Source organism: Helianthus annuus, chromosome 12, assembly GCF_002127325.2.
Source record: "Helianthus annuus cultivar XRQ/B chromosome 12, HanXRQr2.0-SUNRISE, whole genome shotgun sequence".
Taxonomy (NCBI): Eukaryota; Viridiplantae; Streptophyta; class Magnoliopsida; order Asterales; family Asteraceae; genus Helianthus; species Helianthus annuus.
The window spans coordinates 85,718,800-85,729,331 of record NC_035444.2 but is presented as its reverse complement, the minus strand read 5'-3'; positions in this window follow the sequence as shown (position 1 = coordinate 85,729,331).

The following is a 10,532-nucleotide window of genomic DNA, read 5'->3' as shown; positions in this document are numbered from 1 at the left end:
GAGTCTGCAAACCGTACCTCGACAAGTTCGTAATCGTATTCATTGATGATATTTTGATCTACTCGAAGACTAAGGATGAGCACGAACAGCATTTAACAGCTATTTTGGAGCTACTTAAAAAGGAGAAGTTGTACGCTAAGTTCTCGAAGTGTGAGTTTTGGCTACGCGAAGTCTAGTTTCTTGGACATGTGGTTAATGGAAATGGAATCCATGTGGATCCAACAAACATTGAAGCAATCAAGGGTTGGGAGACTCCAAAGACGCCAACCGAGATTCGACAGTTCTTAGGGTTGGCTGGTTATTATCGAAGGTTCATTGAGGATTTCTCTAAAATCGCTCAACCTCTGACCGCACTCACACAGAAAGACAAGAAGTTTGATTGGGGTGACAAGCAAGAAGAAGCGTTTCAGTTGTTGAAAAACAAGCTTTGTGACGCACCGATTTTAGCTCTACCCGAAGGCACGGACGACTTCGTGGTATATTGTGACGCCTCGCGTCAGGATTTAGGCTACGTGTTGATGCAGCGACAGAAAGTTATAGCCTATGCTTCGCGCCAGCTGAAGGTACACGAGAAAAATTATACCACGCATGACTTGGAGATAGGCGCGGTGGTATTTGCGCTGAAGATCTGGCGACATTATTTGTATGGCACGAGATGTACAATCTTCACTGATCACAAAAGCTTACAACACATATTTAATCAAAAAGAGCTCAGCATGAGGCAAAGACGCTGGGTAGAACTATTGAACGATTACGATTGTGAAATCAAGTATCATCCAGGGAAGGCGAATATGGTCGCCGATGCCTTGAGTCGAAAGGAAAGGATTAAACCCATAAGGGTTAGGGCTTTGGAAATGATTGTCCGGACAGACCTCTCATTGCGCATTCGTGCCACGCAGAGAGAAGCTCTCAAAGAAAGGAATATCGAGAATGAGTACCTCCGTGGGATGGAGAAGCAGTTGGTACCAAACGGGGAAGGAACCTTGTGTTTCATGAAACGAATTTGGGTGCCTCTGTTTGGAGGATTGAGAAAGGTTATTTTCGATGAGGCTCACAAGTCACGGTACTCGATTCATCCAGGAGCGGATAAAATATACCAAGATCTTAAGGATTTCTATTGGTGGCCTAGGATAAAAGGCGATGTTGCAATATATGTTGGCAAATGTTTAACTTGCGCCAAGGTTAAAGCCGAGTACCAGAAGCCTTCAGGTCTTCTACAACAACCTGAAATACCCAAATGGAAATGGGAACAGATTTCCATGGACTTCATAACGAAATTGCCAAAGACGCCCAAGGGCCATGATACGATTTGGGTAATAGTAGACCGTCTAACAAAGTCTGCACACTTCTTGCCAATCAAAGAGAAAGACAACACGAGCAAACTTGCTGAAATATACATGAGGGAGATTGTCGCACGCCATGGAGTGCCTCTCTCGATTATCTCTGATAGAGATGGACGCTTCGTGTCAAGGACTTGGCAGTCCTTCCAAGAAACTTTTGGTTCACAGTTGAACCTAAGTACTGTGTTTCACCCACAAACTGATGGACAGAGTGAACGAACAATTCAGACATTGGAAGATATGCTGAGAGCATGTGTAATGGACATGGGTGGTAGCTGGGACAATCACTTACCATTGGTCGAATTTTCGTACAACAACAACTACCACACAAGCATTGGAGCAACGCCATTTGAAGCTCTTTACGAACGCAAGTGTTGATCACCGCTATGCTGGGCTGATGTGGGTGATAGACAACTGGTTGGTCCCGAAATAGTTCAAGAAACAACAGACAGGATCTTTCAAATTCAAGAGCGCATCAAGGCAGCTCGCGACAGACAGAAAGGCTATGCAAACCAAAGGAGGAAACCTTTGAAGTTTCAAGTTGGGGATATGGTTTTGTTAAAGGTTTCACCCTGGAAGGGTGTGGCACGCTTTGGGAAGCGTGGAAAGTTGAATCCGCGTTACATTGGCCCTTTCAGAATCCTGCAAAGGATTGGACTTGTAGCATACAAATTGGACTTACCTGCTAAACTTAATGGCGTTCATGATACATTCCATGTATCGAACCTGAAAAAGAGTCCAACTCAAGAGACAATTGTCATTCCTGCTGACGAGGTTCATATCGACGACACACTCCACTTTGTTGAAGAACCTGTTGAGGTCACTGATTGGAAGGTTAACAAGACACGCCGGAGTAGTGTCAAACTCATCAAAGTTCGATGGAATGCAAGACATGGGCGAAAATTCACATGGGAATGTGAGGATCGTATGAAGGCCAAGTACCCACATTTATTCCCCAAGACCCCTGCAACTAGAAGCAGAACCTAAAATTTCGGGACGAAATTTTATTAACGGGGGGAGAATGTGACAACCCTCACAATTACAAGTACTGTACAATTAATTAATTTTAATTATGTGCTTAATGATTGTGCTTGATAACAACTGACACTTTAAACTGCTTACTGATTTATGTTACATACATACATGTGCATCACTTTACATACAGTCACTCCATTTAATTCATACAGACTCTTAGTGACAAACCTGATGCGCAAAGCACAGTTAGCACAGTGAGCGGATAACTCAGACACATGCTGACAATGCCAGCACATAGACAGACACTATATTGAGGCCAGTATGAGCCAGAGACAGGATACTACACTAGTAGGGAGTGTAGGGAAGTGAGGGCCATAAAACTGCGTCACTAGGTGATAATTATAGTACCGAGAAGTGCCTAAGACACACTATGAATGCAGAATTCTGTATTTAATATTAAAATTCAGCATTGTAAAATGCTAGTAGGGTGCAAAAATATGGTAGAATGGTCCTGTATACTTTCCTAAGTGCCGGGAATAATTTGTGTTACAAAAATATATATAAAAGACATTATTTGGATTAATTAAGCACTTTAACGGGACAGTATCTAACCGGATAACCGGACATTATCCGGGACACTAAATTTTTGTCATTTACACTGTTTTACTATTTTTGGCTAGTCATGATCCCCGTTTGTCATAACACCCATCAAAAACCTTATAACTAACTTATATCATCAAGTTACTTGTTTTCTAACTAACCATTACAATTTAGTCACAAAAGTTACACCCAACCCCCCCCCCCCATAAAACCGAAATCGGACCCAACATGGACCCACCAAATCACCAACTTATTTTTACACCATACCTCCTTGATTTGTTCTAATTTTATAATGGATTACTTACTTGTTGAAGTGAACAAGTTATGTATAAGTATGGCACCTTCTTACAACTTATCATTCCATATCTTACTCACTCTCACTCTCACTCTCTCTCCCTCCTCACGGTTACAACAAACCGCCACCACCACCACCACATAACCACCATCATCTTCCATTTTCAAGTAACCTTCAAGCTTAAAGGTTGATACAAGAGAGCTTGCTTTGTGTGGAGCTTCAAAGGAGCTTTGTTCTAGTCTTTTTCATCATCTTTTCCCTTCATCTTCATCACTAGTTTCTACCCTAGTCTTGTGCTAGTAGTAAGTCTCGGTTTACTCTTATTTATGTCTACTTTATGTAGTTAAAAAGTGTATTATGTTGAGATTCATGAGAACACTAAAAGAGTTAGAACAAGAAACATACAAGTTTACATGAAGCTTACATAAAGTTTACTTATGGATGAAACTTGAAGATGAAATGATGTTGTTATAATATTGTAGTAAACATGTTGTTATTTTTTTGATGATTCTTGGATGTGTGATGTTAATCACCATAAAAATCTTGTTAAATAAACTTAGAAGTATGATTTAACAAGAATAGGAAGTGGTTATGTATTACACAAATAACCACCTCCTACTAGTCATGAACTTGAATAAAAATAGATTTTTCTAAAATATAAATGAACTAGTAGATTGGTGATCATGGTGATTGAAGTCTTTACTAGAAGCTTTCTAAGTAAACCAAGTTAGAAAAGCGGTTTTTGGGAAAATCACAACTTTACCTACACTTACATTATTTTTAGAAACAAAATAAATGTGAGAACATTTATTTACAAGAAGAGTTCAAGAAGTTAATTTTGTAAGTATTATTTACAAGTTGTGAAAACGTAACTCGTTTAAGAAAGTGATTTTTAACAAAATAAATGTACTTTGGAAGGTAACTAAGCCTACTAAAAGCTTCACTAAGTTACTACGCATTTTCGGGAAATATCAAGTTCATGAATATTATGTAACAAGTATATTTTTGCTCTTGGTGATGTAAAGTTGTTTAAAGGATTGTTTGTTGATTGATTTTGAAAAGAAAATGATACGCTAGTAAGCGTTAACGCCTCCATTTACAAAGGAAACTCTGGCGAAATTTTTCTAGAATTTCAAGACTTAGAAAAATTCTTTTCTAACAAGTATTTACAAACTGTGTTAACTTTGTTTTTCGGAAGTAAACTTCGCCATAAGTTTTATTACCAAACTCCAAAATATCGGAGGTGAGTTTTCGAAAATAAAAGCGAATAAATATATATTTTAAATATATATTTCATGTTAACACGCTTGTGTGATTATTTGTATTTTTGGAAAAATATATATATTGGGACATATTATTTTGATAGATAAAATATTATATATTTTCTAAAGTGGGACTTAAAAATATATAATGTCAATACTATAAATCACAAAATACATGTATAAATACCCCCATCCTTGGGAAGGAAATATACATACACAATAATTAAGAAGTGTGGATACAAAATAGTTGCCTAGCTATTTTCCTAAATGCAAAGGTTAGTTAAAATAATTAATATTATTTTAACAAGTATAACACCATCGTAACGCAACTCAAAACACTAAACCCTAAGCCAAGGCGCGGCCCGTTCGTCTAATAGATGTTAGTACGTGTAGGTCGTCACGCAGTAGTACGAGTTTGAGGTTGACATTACGAGATACGTACATCAGTGAGTTCATGTTTCCCCCTTTTCTTTTAACTGTTTTCAGTTTTATACTTCGGGGGTGAAATACATGTTACAATTTACAGACGCTTTTATAAATGGTATGGTTAGCTTAAGGAGGGTTTAGACGCTTAGATCATGTGAAAGGTGGGTACAACACTTAAGGCCATTAATCCTCGTCGTAGGACCGAGGGACATGAGTGATAGATCTATTTGGGTGTAGCGAGCCCACACCCATGAGGCCGGGGAGGCCCATAGTGGTGACTGTGTCTTACAGCCGGAGGCCCGGTACAAATTTGCTAGGTTTGAGTACTTCCTGCACCGTTTCACACATACCAGTGGCTTTGCAACCCATTGGTGATCTCTTTTATTATTCCTTAATTGCTACATACCAGGGTTTTCATACATACAGACGCATTTCAAAGGTTTATACAGACTCACATAGACATGAACTCGCTCAACTTTTGTTTATTTTTCAAACTACATGTATTTCAGGAAACTAAAGGATCTGGCAGGTGTCTGCATGCATGTTAAGCTGCGTTGAATAAAGATGTCATCCGGGGTAGTTGGTTTAGGAGGTGTAATCCCTTGCCTGGACGGGTTACATGTCTTTAAACCATGTTTTTATTTCAAGTCTTTTGTTGTGTTTGGTAAACATGTTTTAAACAAGTATGGTTTGTAACTTATCATATGTGTCGACATTTTCCAACCATGATGTTGTGGTAGTATTTGACTTACATGAATGGATGAACATCTTATGTTTTAATCATGTAGTGTTGTTGTGATTGTTGCTATGGTATTAAGAAGTCAAACCAAATTAACCCACGGTTCCGCAAAAGCCAGGGTGTGACATAATATTGCTAAACTTCTGAATTATTTTCTTTGAAAACCTAGGTGTGTAAAACATAATGGACAGTAGACTAAAAATACAATAGACAACAGACTAAAAACACTATTAATAGCAGACTAAAACAACGCTGACAACAGACAAAACAAAGTGGACAATAGACTAAAACACCATGGATAACATATCAAAAACACATATGTGTAGACTTAAAAACAATGGATAGCAGACTAAAAACACCATGGACAGAGTTAAAACATGTGCAGACTAAAGAATACAATGGACAGAGTTAAAAATGTGCAGACTAAAGAACACAATGGACATATTTATAACACACATGTGCAAACCAATAACACAATTGACAAACAAAAAGTAGAATGAACTAAAAACCTAGTTAACACGTATTTTGTTTAATTTTTTTATAAAACAATATCACACTCATATTAAAGATAAAAAAAGCTCGTTATTAGATGATCGGGGTGCGAACACTAAGCGTTCAGATTGCTCATGAGAATACCCATAACATTATTGTTTCAATAGAGATTAATTGATTTCATTAAATTGTCTAACCATGTCATCACAAATATCATGTTACAAACCAAATCATAAAATTGTTTCAAATTGTTCAAAAGACTAAATTAACTAGGCGACGTTTCTAAGCATCTCCCAGCTTGATTCCATGCATTCCAAAGCATCCTATCAGCCTGCAACATGTATCAAAATATCAATACAAAAGTATTGGCGAGTATACAAGTTTGATAATAGAATAATAATAGATTAAAACAACTCATATCCAAGTGTAAACGTAACAAAATAGTTTCAGTCGTGCTAGTGTTGTAGTCAAAGCAGTGATAGCCCAAGTATCCCGATGCTTTAGTGTTTACACAAGTCTCAAGGCAAACTAGAATCCTCCTAACAATACCCCCCGAGAATAATGGGAGAGGTGCATCTCCTATAGCGCTACTATTGTTAAGGCGGAACTACACACTATGGATTAAACGTCACATAGAATCAAGAATCATGAATCACAAGTTTCACATAGGATAGGGTATAAGTTTCGAAGATTTTAAGTTTCATAGAATACATGTTACACCCCAAAAGTTTAAAGTAAAAGGGGATCGAGTATACTCACAGTGATTGCTTAACAGTCGCAACTGTTATTGGATCAAAGGGAGCTCTTTTAGACTTAGCCTGATTAGATTACCATAGGATAATAGTCGAGCAGAGTAACGAGATTGAATAAAGGGTCAACCATGTCACTGGATCGGATGGCTGTCCGATCGGATGGCTATCCGATCGGAGTGCCAGTCGGTCGAATGACGTATTTGTGATTTAGACAGATGGCTGCCCAATCGGATGGCCATCCGATCGGGTTACCACTTGAGTGGAAAGCATAAGTGAAAGGGAGGTGGCTGTCTGATCGGATGGTAATCCGATCGGATAGCAGCTCGATCCGAGTGTAGGTATCCTGATCATCCAATCAGATGGTTGCTCGATCGGACGGCTTTCCGATCGGGTTGCCATGCGATCAGACTTCCAAGTTTTGTTTGTTTACAAAGTGTTGAAAGTTTCAAGACAAAAGGCAAGTGTCACCCGAGAGGGTGGCTGTCCGATCGGATTGCTGTCCGATCGGGTTGCCATTCGATCGGGCGACCCTTGTTCTTGTTTATCATTTTGTAAAATCTCTAAGTTTCTAGCTTAATGGTGACGGCACGACACGCACTTGACAACAGTAAACTCATTAGCACAAGGTCGTCCTGATCGGGTTGGAATCACCCCTATCCAATCAGTCGCCTGTCCTTAACGAAATTATGTCGGAATCCGTCTCATGCTCGTCTTCTCCGGTATGGCTCAGATCCAAGCAGACTTTAGACTATGCATCAAGTCCACAGTCTGTTTAGATCCGGTTTCTACCAAAATAAAGCAAAAGTTGATGAAAAGATGAAAAATAACCCAAGTTTTATATGAAAAGTATTGATTTAGCTTAGATTTAGTGTAAAAACGCATGAATCATCTTAGATCTGAGCTAGATCTTGCTTAGAATGATGTCACATGTCAGTTTGTACAAACCTACATGATGACATCACCCTCAAGAACTCAGATCCGAGAGATTTCATGGTGAGAAGTGTGATTTCCAGTGAGAATCATATAGAGAATGATGTGTAGAGCAAGAAAGTACAAGAATCTAGTCTAAAACATACCGAAATCAGCAAGAATAGGATAAAATGAAGAGTGGGTGTGTCTGGTCAAACAGAGCTGTCACATCACTCAAAATGGTGATGTGACAGGCCTATTTATAGTGAGGAAGGTAGTTAAGGCGGTGCAAGATGGATAGGGTAGTCACGCGTTTGGGTGGTCATCCGATCGGACTGTCATCCGATCGGACGGCCACTCTGGCCAATCCATCTTTTCCGCGTTCCCAATTTTGATTCATTTTGCGCGTTAGGTGTTGCGTTGCATATAGTTTATGTAAAGTATCTAGATTACATTACAACCCAAAAAGTTTCCAAGTTTCATAGATTCCACCAGTGACAGGGCTCCAGTCTCTCGTTCAACCAAGAATCAAGTTTCACGAGTCTAAGGAGTGAAACACCAATTTAAGTCTCAAGGGTCAAGAATCATCTTTTCTCAAGCATCAAGAATCAAGAGTCCAAGTACCAAGTATCAAGAACCATAAAGAATCAAGTATCTAGTTTAACTACCAAGAATCAAGTGTCGAGATTAAGCATCAAGAGTCAAGTATCTAGATTTAGTATCAAGTCTCATAGTTCAAGTGTCAAGAATCAAGCATTTAGAATAAAGAGTCAAGCATCAAGTAACAAGATTCATACCAAAAGTGTCAAATATCAACTCCATAAAACTACAGGGACCAAAATTGACAACTAATTAGAAGTTCAGGGACTGTTCTTGCCAAGTGTCTAAAGTTTAGGGAAGCTGGGCATTACAGCATGTGTCATAAAAAGTCAACAAATGTAGGCTAATCGTTTTATATTATTCCCCTCCTTTTTAACGTGACTTGCATGTGACTCACTTCCAAAACTAATCTCAACCCTCCATATTCAAGATCAATGGACCGTATCTCTCCATGCCATTCTCACGATTTCTAGGTTGGGTGTGGCGCTGGGAGAGCCAACTGGGTGCAGCGCCGAAGGGGAACACTGCCCCATCTTAGGTTTCGGCTGGCTCGGGAATTCTCCCCCTTCTCCCCGACTACATTCTCTTTCTCTCTCTCTCTCTGTCTCTCTCTTATGTAGGTTGGCTCGGTAAAGGGAAGCCACCACCCCCTTTGATGGGATGGGGAGGAAGGTGGTGTGTAGTGAAGATGATGTGGAGGATGGGGGTGTTCGGTGGACAAGTAACCACACCCCTCAACCGTAGCCTTTTATTTTAACCCAACACTTCTCCACTCTTATTACCCATTTGTTATCCTATCACATCGCTTACCTTTTTTTCACAAGATTGTATGAGTGAAAACAAAACTTACTTTTCAAAGTAATTGAACGCTTGTTATTGTCCCATCACAACCCTCCCTACCTATGGTTAAGAAAAAGAAAGAAAAATCACACAAATAAGGATCATAAAGAAAAAAAAAAGAAAGAAAAATCACACAAATAAGGTTCCTGCAATAATCATGCGGGAGGGGGGTAGGGGGCTCGACTAGAGTAAAGTTCACGTACAAAGTGCCTTATCAGACAAAACTTACGAAAGGGCTCCAGTCTCTCGTTCAACCAAGAATCAAGTTTCACGAGTGTAAGGAGTCAAACACCAATTTAAGTCTCAAGGGTCAAGAATCATCGTTTCTCAAGCATCAAGAATCAAGAGTCCAAGTACCAAGTATCAAGAATCATAAAGAATCAAGTATCTAGTTTAACTACCAAGAATCAAGTGTCTAGATTAAGCATCAAGAGTCAAGTATCTAGATTTAGTATCAAGTCTCATAGTTCAAGTGTCAAGAATCAAGCATTTAGAATAAAGAGTCAGGCATCATAGTAACAAGATTCATACCAAAAGTGTCAAATATCAACTCCATAAAACTACATGGACCAAAATTGACAACTAATTAGAAGTTCATGGACTGTTCTTGCCAAGTGTCTAAAGTTTAGGGACGCTGGGTGTTACAGTCTCCCCTCCTTTAGGAGATTTCGTCCCCGAAATCTTAGAAGAAGACTGTTTGAAGAGATGCGGGTACTTGGACTTCATATCACTTTTCAATTCCCAAGTGAATTCGGCGCCACGCTTTCCTTCCCATCGAACCTTAACAATGGGAATTTTGCTGCGCCTCAGACGCTAGACAGTTTGATCCATGATTTCGACCGGTTTCTCCACAAATTGAACAACCTCATTTATTTGCAAGTCTTTAAGAGGAACTTGCAGTCCTTCGTCGGCTAGGCATTTCCGTAGGTTAGATATGTGGAACACTGGTTGCACGTTGTTTAGCTCTTGTGGCAAGTCGAGTTTGTATGCTACCTTTCCAATCCTTTCAAGTATCACGAAAGGACCCACATAGAGAGGAGCAAGCTTTCCTTCTTCCCAAAACGAACTACTCCCTTCCAGGGAGATACCTTGAGTAAAACTCGGTCACCAACAACAAACTCTAGAGGCTTCTGCCTATTATCAGCATAGCTCTTTTGTCTGCTCCTAGCCTTGATCAAGTTATCATGGATCTGAAGGATCTTATCTGTTGTTTCTTGAACAATCTCAGGGCCAGTGAACTGCTTTTCCCCAACCTCATGCCAGCTGAGAGGAGATCGGCATTTTCGCCCATATAAAGCTTCG